The sequence below is a fragment of the Tiliqua scincoides genome, chromosome 5 (assembly GCF_035046505.1).
Source record: "Tiliqua scincoides isolate rTilSci1 chromosome 5, rTilSci1.hap2, whole genome shotgun sequence".
Classification (NCBI taxonomy): domain Eukaryota; kingdom Metazoa; phylum Chordata; class Lepidosauria; order Squamata; family Scincidae; genus Tiliqua; species Tiliqua scincoides.
The window spans coordinates 143,042,448-143,050,970 of record NC_089825.1 but is presented as its reverse complement, the minus strand read 5'-3'; positions in this window follow the sequence as shown (position 1 = coordinate 143,050,970).

Sequence of the window (8,523 nt, the reverse complement as noted above, 5' to 3'; positions counted from 1 at the left end):
TGTTGAAGTGAACATTTTTCAGAAAGGAGTGAAGCTAGCTTGGAAGTGAGAAAAATGTGAATGAGCTGCTTTCAGTGGTCAAAACTTAGTGCAACTTCCCTGAAACTCTTGGATTTGTTACATTCGCGCATAAGTTAATGGCCCTATCCCCAGGGCCACAGCACTAGTCTTAAGTGTGCGGCCCTGGCAGCAGCCATCACAAACCTACTGTAAAGTGATGGAATGTTTATAGTTATTAGATGCAATTTGAGGCACATTTGCCTGGAAGTAACCCCATCTGAACTCAGTCTAACTTTCCTGTACGTGTAGGCATGCATAAGAATGCCCTGAAAATCAGTGATCGGACTGTGGGGGAAATGCACCCCGTCCTGGATGACATTAATAAGCACACTCCCTAACTCCCACCAATTTCATCCAAATTATGGCCCACCCTGTAGTCTTCTTAGAATTGACTAATTAGAGAAGACTAATTAAGGCCCAAATCCCAACCAACTTTCCAGCACTGACATGGCTGAGCTAGTGGGGCATATGCTGCAGTTGGGGGCAGTCATGGAGGTGTCCTCAAGGTAAGGGAATGCTTGTTCCCTTACCTCGGAGTTGCGTTGCCCTTATCTCAGTCCTGGAAAGTTGGTTAGGACTGCGCCCTAAAGGGGACTGCACAAAACCTAAGATGATTTTGCCAGTTCTAGTTAAATTACTGAGAAAACACTTCCATTTTTCCCATATGTGAAACCAGCAGGAAAGAGAGAGGGTGCTAGAAATATCTGCAGTAGGGCAAGGTACTCTTGCCAATTACAGGTTGAGCCTCATTATTTGCGTGGATTCTATTCACTCACATAGAAGGTAAAAAACGCACTATAGCAAATCAATGCAAAAAACCAAGTTTCTTTGCTCTGGTGATTTAAAAACAACCTTGCTGACCTTTGTGATGTAAGATAAGAGTCATTAAGAAGACAATCCATTAATCAGTCATCCTGCAAGGACTTACAAAGGTGCTTCACTCAGTCCCTCCCTTCACCAATGCAAAGTGATTACCTTGCTTTCACATGCTCAGGGGGAAGGGAGGGGTCGCCTGGAGAGAGAAGGATTGATGGATTGTCAGCCAGCTGCCCTCTCTCTCTCTCTCTCTCTCTCTCTCTCTCTCTCTCTCTCTCTCATTAAGGAGGCTATTGTTAAAGGACTGGTCAGTATTTTAAACTGAATTTAAAGGGATGCATTTTTCCCCTTCTCCAGGGATCAGCACATTCCTTCTCATCTGCAGTGGCCATTTGTGTTGAGTCAAATCCGTGTATAAAAAACCCATGTATAACAAGGCTGGACCTGTATGACGTTTCTTATTAAACTGAATTAATAGGAGAATCCACTCTACCTGCCACGGATGAACATCCCTGAAGTTCCATGAACCTCCATCTCCCATCAATTTCTGTTTTGACCTCGATGAATCTATGGCATGGAGTGCATGTGCCAGAGCATAAACAGAATTGTAGATGCCATAACTATGACCAGGCACTCCTGTTTCAAATATGGACTTGGGGAGGTTGCTCATCTTTTCCCTCCCCGTGCAGGGTTTTCCTGCTGGTATATATTGACCAACTAAAGGCAGCGAACAGTAAAACATACTGGACCAGAAAATCTGGAACAGAAATTGATGAAATTCTTTAAGATATAATGTCTCAAGAAAATCTGCATATCCTGCCATTTCATTTGTGTGGAGTGCAAAGGACAAAGTGCCATTGAAAGATTGTGGTGTGAATAGATCCAGATGGAATACAGAAGAGAAATCCCAGTGAGCTGTTATGATCCAAACCCTCTCTATTGGTTTCATTTCATCACGTTCACTTTTTGATAGAATCTTGCGTAAACTCTCCATGGAACGAAGCCCTCCATGAATGAGAATCACGTTGCTTTTGGCTGAGGAGATGGTAGAACGTGTTCGTTCCAGTTGGTCATGAATCTGCTTTTCCATTTCTCCCCAGAAGGACTTGAGCGTTGGAACAACTTCCCTAAAAGCGATGCAAATGTGGCTCTGGAGAAGCCTGGGCTTGAGGATCCGCCCAAAGGTCTCTCCGCTGTCATCATCTGAGACAATGAGGCCAACCCAGGTCCATCTGAAATGCTGAAGCAGCTGCACAATCCCATCGTACTGAGCCTTTTCATTTGGGATCATCCGGTATAAGGAGGGGAACTGGGTTTTGTCACTTAAGGCTGGATCAAAGGAGCCGTAACTGAGCTAAAAGGAACGCCAGGGATATTTTCAGAGCTAAGAACCATTCACAATCTGCAAATAGCAATTGCGTCCCTTGATGTGTGACACAATAGAAGTTTGATTTCAATTTGTGTTTCATTGTCCAGCAAATATTGTGGAGACTTCTGATGCTGCAGTCTGGGCAGGATTACTGGAGTACTAATTATACCTTATGCACAATGCCACATGTCAGAGTCCAATTAAAATTTTTAAAGGGTTCAGGATTTGGCATAGAAAATGGGCAGGTTGTACTTTCTTTCCCTGCCCATTGCTTCTTTATTACTAATTTCTCCAATTTTCCCCTTCCCCTCATTGTACAAAATGAAGGCCGGCACATGTTATGAACACTACCAGTTGACACATTGCTGGTAGTAGAAGGGCTTAGCTTCCAGTTTTCTAACTAGAAAGCAACCTAACTCTAATACCCAGAATGCACACATTCTCATGCAAAGTGTAATTAGAACCTGATTGAAACATCAATGGCCAATGCTAAGCAAAAAGAGTACAACAGAGTCTTTTGGCCCATCACTTTGGGTGAGACATATGTAGAAATACAGCATGTTTGCCTTCCCTAACTTTTCCATTGCTTGAAAATATACACAGAGATGAAGGCACATACCTGTGGTATCCTGTAGAGATTGACAATGTGGGGCATCTGCCTGGCGTTATAAGTGGTGAGTCCTCCAATGATAGCCCTTAGCTGGACTTTCATTCCACAATTGTAATTGAGGGGATTCTGAAATGCTGAGAAAAGAACTTCCATGGTGCCAGCACAGGATCCCTTTTCATTGTAAGCATTTAGGGAGATTGTGTAACTCAGTGAGTTGTTGGGTAAAAGGTTGGAATTTGTGTTGATCTCACTTATGGCAAACCAAAAAACAGAGACATGGTGGAAGTTCTGAGGCACAAAGCTATAAAGAAGTATGCTCGTTGAATATTAGACCTTGTACATGTATACAAGCACAGTACCTCTGAACTAAGGTATAGCTACTAGGCACTGAGGTTTGTAATACTTAATATCTCATAGTAGGTCTTTTGTATTTTGATCCTTTAGAACAGGGATGGCCAACCCGCAACATACCCCATGCCGTATTTTATGTAGAGAATCTTCAGTGTGCAACTCCACCTTAATGTCACTTTTAGCGATTACCATGACAGATAAGTAGAGCTATTAGAGCCACCAAATTTAAGGGCAGTATATCGCCCAGTGCCAGAAAGTACAAAGCAAGAAGGCTGGGAGTGCTGACTGGTGCTTTCTAAAGTCATCTGACTGAGACCAGAAAGGTGGCCTGCATCAACCCTGAGTCCAACCCAGCAGGACTTGTTCCAAGGTGCAAGTAATGTGTGTTCATTGCCCTTCTGCACAGCGGAGCCTCCCTCTGCCTGCCCATCTTCTCATCCTCAGAGATGATCTTAGCCACGATCTCTTTGCAGATGGTTTTTCTGAAGATGTGATCTTTGCCGAACTGGGCTTTGCTGATCTTGTTGGTCATCAACCACCTTCTCATTGGCACCACCCCATTCCGTCCCTGCCGCCTTCTACAGCCACCCCTTGCCTTTTCAGTGCTCTACCAATAACCGCCTTCTCAGGTAAGAAAGCCCTGGCATCCGCCCTATTGGTTTTCTGTCCTGTCTGTCATTCTTTTCCTCCCCTTCTCCCATTTTCCAACTAGAGCAAACCAAGAGGAGTGGGCGTGGCTGCCCTGAATGGACCCATTACGGTGTTAGAAACTTGGGGGCATGCTGTGTAAGGAGCTGCCAAGGAAGCAAGCAAACCATCAACTGCTGCAATGCTTTCTTTGTTATGATTTACATGTTTTTCAGAAATGCATGGCGACTTTGTGAGTGCCACTTGGAAAGTGCCCACGTGCCACTAGCGGCACATGTGGCACAGGTCAGCCACTCCTGCTTTAGAACATTGGTACATCATTGGAAAGGAAAGAAGGATGAGGTGGAGGCTAAGAGGCAAGAATGGGACAGGCACCATTGGGGAAGCAAAGGAAAAGAAGGATGGGGAGAGAAGTTGCTACTAAACTGGAGTGATGAGAAGAAGGGCAGAGGAAGAGAAGGTGGGGCAGTGGTAGCAGGAAGGAGAAAGAGATGAACACTACAAGGCAATGGGCGTGGCCTGATGTAGAGAGGAGGGCAGGCACCCGAGAGCAGGGGTGTCAAACCCGTTTCATACAGAGGGCCGAAGTTAGCATTCAGGGCTCTAGCTGAGGGCCGGAAGTGATGTCATTAAGCAGAAAGTGACATCATTAAGCAGCTAATGGTCAGAAATCAGACCCTGTTCTCATATAAAAACTCATTAACTGCAAATGACAGAAGAGAAAGTACGCAAATCTTGATCATATCTCCAGATTTGGGAGAGCCCAATTTTCATGTGGACCGCCTTTTCAGTGATAACACCTCAGAAGCTGAGAGCCTGAGGGCCAGATAAAAAGTTTCCAGGGGCCACATCCAGCCCCTGGGCCTTATGTTTGACACCCCTGCCCTAGAGACCGGGGGAGTTTGAGAGGGGAAGAGGGCTATTACCAAGGAGTGGCCACCAAGGTCCCGAGTTCTGCAAAGGATGGCACTGGAGAAACGGGAGCCCTAATGCAGAAGACTCCAGAATGGGAAGGAATGGAGGCCAGGGGGAGGGAAGAGGAGGAGGGAAGAAGCAATGTCTGAAACTGAGCAAAATCGAGAGCAGAGAACCCCTGGCTTCAGCATTTCCAGAAATTACATATCTAGCCATCACTGCATGATATTGAAAGTCAATACACATTTTTAAACTTCTGCACCTCAAACGCTCTGCATCTGATTCCTCTGAAATTTGACCAGTGTACGGTGCACAATAAGGCTGCAATCCTATACACACTTTCCTAGGAGTAAGCCCAGTTGAGCACAATGGAACTAACTTCTCAGCAGACATGCATAGGATTGTGCTGTCAGTATATTCTCTGAGCCTTGGTTGATACAGTTCAGATAATATTTTTTCATGTTACAATTAATGGAATGTTTATAATGGGGAATGCAGTTGGATTCATCGGCATTAAATGGCCCCATTATAATGAGATCAAAGATAATGACGACTTTCCCCCTTCTAGTCACAGAAATAATGAGAATGTCCATTTTCACACACTGAGGAACTACTTACAAGCCACTTTGTGAGAAAAGTGGGCGTGTTCTAAAGTGGAACTCATCCCAAAGGTTAAGGAAAAGAGAGACAAATTCAGCAATCGGTATTTTATCTGGAGAAGCCTCAATAGGAGTTGGAGACCTTGGCCTCCAGCCACATTGGTAGTCCTGGTGCTTGCAGAAAACATGAGGCAGCAAAAGGAGCAGCAGCAATGCCATCTGCCCGCAGTTCTTGTCCACAGCTAAACCGGTCGATGTTTGTTGTGTGACACACACCAACTGCGCAATCGCCACAAGAATCAGTCTTGAAAGAGGCTCCTAAAACCAAGACACTGCTGCACCCAATTCCCCACCTGGAGTCTCAAACATTCAGTTGATCCTTCCTTGCCTGCCTCCTATTTACCTTGTAGAAGCTGGTAGCTGACAGGTTGCTTTGGAACCAGCCTTCACAGATGGATTGCCTCATCAGCTCCTGGGATGGATTCATCTGTTTCTGTTTTGAATTCTGCTTGTGGTCTCTGGTTAGCCATGGGACTTTTGGAGCTAGATAAGTATAATTATCTGAATTACAGGGTTGAGAATTGCCATTTCCAACTTGCTCAGTTCTCTTCAAAACTCAAGAAGTTATGTCTGTTGGCTATACAGCCAGGGGCCAGATGCACTGCATGATGGGTATGGAGTAGAAGTTTCTGAATTGATTTAGACTAGCATGAGAACAGTGGAAATAGGAGGAAGAAGTGACCACAGGTGACCAGCTTGGATTTCCATCTGTGGCATTTAGCCAGCAGCAGTGGACCTACCATTCACTGAAAAGGGCTAATGGCCAGATGCAAAGCTCTGCATGCCTCTAGGACCATGCAGAAGCCTTACTGAGACTCCAGACGTGGTCGAACATGCAGGGAAACCTCAGATGCCCTCCTTGGTTAGTCCTGGAGTTGTGTGAGGCTTTGTAGCGATCCCATGAGTGGGGGTGTGTGTGTGGATTTGAGCACAGGGCGGTGGCAGCATCTTGCGGGGGAGCCATCACGGACCTTGACCCTGAGTGTGGGGCTGGGGAAGTCCACCACTGTTAGTCAGCCAACCAAAAAGTCACCCCAGATAATAGGATAAGTGAAATACAGTATTGAGATCACACTTATTTCTTTTCATATTTTGCATTTAGCTTTTTGCCTAGCATAGAAAATGCTAACAACCCGATCCTATGTGTGAGACAAGCTGGTATAAAGGGAGCCCTGCCAGGACTCTGCAGGCAGAAGACAGTTTCTGCTGACAGACGTAGACCTAGTGCCAGCCAAAATGCTGCACCACTGCGTATCAAACACAGACGAGATGCTAGTGCAATCCCAGCAGCATGGGGGTAGTCCATGGGTTTGTCATGGAGTATAGCAGTGCCAAATCCGATCCCTGCCCCGCTTCTTGGGTCTTTCTGGGGCCTTTCTTGGGTAGATGGGTGCCTCCCTCTCATAAGGCTTTCTATGGGCCCTAGAAGGGAGGGTTTGTCCCTGGGGTGGTGCAATCCCTGGCCCACTTTGCACTCACCTCCACTAGCTAATGTACTGGGCTGTGATGGGCTCCTGGATGGCAGTGCCCCAGGAACTGCTGGGCTGGCTTCGCATTGGTGGGTGTGATGTCCATGACCCTTGTCATGAATATGTGCAGTTTAGGCTTAGTAGCATTGCAAAGCCTGAACCAAAGTAACCCAGTAACATAGAAGTGGCTTGTATCCTAGCTGCAAGGAATTTACAACTCAATGAAAGGTGATAATGTAGCACCTCAGCAGACCGAGAGGCACCCATGAATCCCCAGTGGGGAGGGGGAGAACTGAGAGGGCTAGCATCCAGCCCCACTTCAAGAAGATTCTGTCCCCAAGAGTTCTGATTGGTCAGTTCAAAAAAGTACAGAGTCACCTCATCCTGTAGCATGAGAAGTATAAGAACAAAGCCCAGAGGGGTGTCTTCTCTCTTATTCTTTGGTCTTTGTCTCTTTGTGGGAAAGGTGGAAGGTACTCATCCTGCCCGGCCAGGGCCATGTGGCCTCATAGGTAACTGGGGCTGAAGATCTACAACAGAAGCTGACCCAGGTGAGAGTTAGGGAATAATAGAGATAGCCAGTTAGCTTTATTATTTTAATGCTGAGATATTTCCTAGAAGTTTCTTGCCTCTAGTATTTGCTGCCTTTTGGAACTTTATGTAACCTTATGTACTTAATAAAGTAAAAATCCTTTTACTAAGTTGTTCATTGTCTGTTGGGGACGAAGGTTCAGAATCCTGCCTAGCCGTTCAGCAAGCTACCAAATATTCATCGAGGACTAGTAACTTGAGGTCTGAGGCTTTAAATTAAAGAAAGTACTCAGTGCCTGCAAGGGATAGAATTAAGCCTAGAGGGTCTCAGTGTCCCTGGACAGAGACACTGGCACATACAGGGTGGTGGCAGTTCTACCGAACAGGGGTCCTTGAGGCTCTAGGGTTCAAGAACCAAGAACTCTGAGCACCACACAGCACCCAAAACCCTGGGAGTGTACGACAAGTATACGACAGTCCTAAGCCCCCTTCCCCATCAGCCAGGGCTGCTGTGTTCTTCTGCAGGCCATACTGTGGAACATGGCACAAACACCTTGGCAACCTTGGTCCTCATCAGAAACCCCCTGGATAGTTGCAGGCACCAGAAGAACATCTTCAGCATCCCAATCCCACACACCACAGTCATGGATGGTATGCCATGTTGAACCTGGCCATAGGCCTTGGGGGCTCCATCACATAAGGCATCATGGACTAAGGCCATGGGGGTAGCCATGGTTAAGATGGAGGCAGCTGGCTATCACCATGTAACTGCATGGCCCTCCAACTCCAAGTCCCCACACCTACCTAGGAGCCGGCTCTTCCCCTCTGGCCATGACGCCATGGTGGCCTTGATGGCAGAAGTGTCAAGAACCTGGGCACCATGGATGCTGCCAGGGAACTTGGCAGTAATGCTGGTGAAGAGTCCCCAGGCATCACAGGTTGCCTAGACATTCAGGGTGTGCTACTGATGTTTGTTGCAGTTCATCCTGGGCACATCAGGTGGAATGGATATACTCACCTGTGTCACATCAGTAATGGAGATGAATTTGAGAAACACCACAACACCATAGTATTCTTAATGCAGGTGATGCAGCT